Source organism: Triticum aestivum, chromosome 7A, assembly GCF_018294505.1.
Source record: "Triticum aestivum cultivar Chinese Spring chromosome 7A, IWGSC CS RefSeq v2.1, whole genome shotgun sequence".
In the NCBI taxonomy this organism is placed as follows: Eukaryota; Viridiplantae; Streptophyta; class Magnoliopsida; order Poales; family Poaceae; genus Triticum; species Triticum aestivum.
Window position 1 is genome coordinate 334925894 of NC_057812.1, and position 1876 is coordinate 334927769.

Below are 1876 nucleotides of genomic sequence, written 5' to 3' on the forward strand. Positions count from 1 at the left end.
CTAGTATTGATTGTATGCGTGGAGTACAGGTCGGTTCGGTTGTGGTAACCGAAAAATATCTACACAAGGGAGAGATAGAGATAAACAACATAGGGTGTGTCTAAGGCACATCTAAATATGCTTTAGTTACTACACATCTAAGTGAATGAGTCAAGCATAAAAAGGAAAAAAAAGAAAAAAAATCCACAAGCATCCCGACGTAAGATCAATGACATAGGACTTAGATGTGCAATAATTATGGCACATCTAGATGTGCTCTAGCAAAACTAAACAACATATGTAAACAAAAGAGAATATATTTCTGTCCTAACAAGATGTAACACACAAGTCATGGTGCAGCTAATGCTAACAATCTGCCTGTTTAACATGTGATTGGATGGTTAGAGGAAATGTGATATCCCCAGTCCAGTAGGGTTCAAATCCTGGTGCTTGTATTTATTTTTGGATTTATTTCAGAATTTCCGGCGATGCGCATTCGGTCGGAGGAGACGTTCCCGTTGATGACAAGGTGCCTACGGCGACTTCGTAAATTTCAAGATAATATGACGGCTCGGTCTTTCGAAGGTGCTCATAGGAATAGGGTATACATGTGCGTTCATAGGAATGAGTGTATGCACATGTATATGAGCCCTTGCATTTGTTCTGTGTTAAAAAAACACGTTGATATGGACATCTAGGCAAAATTGTATGTGCTTTGATGCAGCCTAAAAAAAAGTCTAATGTAGGTCTTCAAATGGTGATTGACATCGTGTGGGTGGATGTTGGTGGCTATTTTCATGTTGTTCTTTTCTGAACTTCTGTTCTTTTTTTTTTCTCTAGGTGAGTTTCTTAACAGTTGTAAGGCAACTTTTCTTGGTGGTCTTCTTCGTCTTTGGCGGTGGATCAATCCCATCTAATACATGGATAAATACGTCATTGCCAATGTAACTAGAGTGGGTGAGACAATGAGACAAAATATTTCAAGGACAATGAGACACAAAATACTGCATGGAGCACTCCTCGCTAAAAAGAAATGCAGTATTTTTAACTGGTTGAAGTGTTTGACTAGCAAGGAGCTGATGTGTATGGAGTACTATCTCCGTCTAGGTTTATTTGTCCTCACCATATTTTTGTCAAAGTTTGACCATGTATTAAACTTACAAAATGTTAATGCACATCACTGAAAATTATATTGCTGGATTTGTATGTGAATGTAGTTACTAATGATATTGTTATTTCTATGTATAACTTATACTCCTTCCGTTCCAAATTACTCGTCGCAAAAATGAATGTATCTAGAAGTTACTTGTCCCAGAAATGGATGTATCTAGAACTAAAATACATCTAGATACATCCATACCTACGACAAGTAATTCGGAACGGCGGGAGTATAAGTTAAAATCATGGTTAAAATATGATCTAAAATACAAGAAGACTAGTAAACCAGGATATAGGTAGAAAACATAATTGCAGACACAATCGACAGCTCCATGTCTTAGATGACATTTGCCTTAGTCATTTTTCCTTGCGCATGTCAAAACGGGAATAAGATTCTCTGTCCAATGTCCTGGAGATTAGTTTTCTGCTGCAACGTACATAGTTTTTTTTACACGACCTAGAACGTAGTTTTTGGTGCATGTTACATTCAAATGGATTGGTGCATCTTAAATAGTTTTTATTAGTTGCCCTGTTATGATTTTGAATGCAAGAAATGCAAACATGGAAAAATTCATAAGCTAGCCCATGGAAAAAACACAAAACCTATGATTGTGACACACTAATGGCAATTGCCAAAGCAACGAATTCCATATAAAAGGGGGTAAAGCAAAGAAAGGAAAAAAACAATCGAAGAGCAACACACATATGCTTCTAGTATGTGAGTACAGGAGCAACGAAA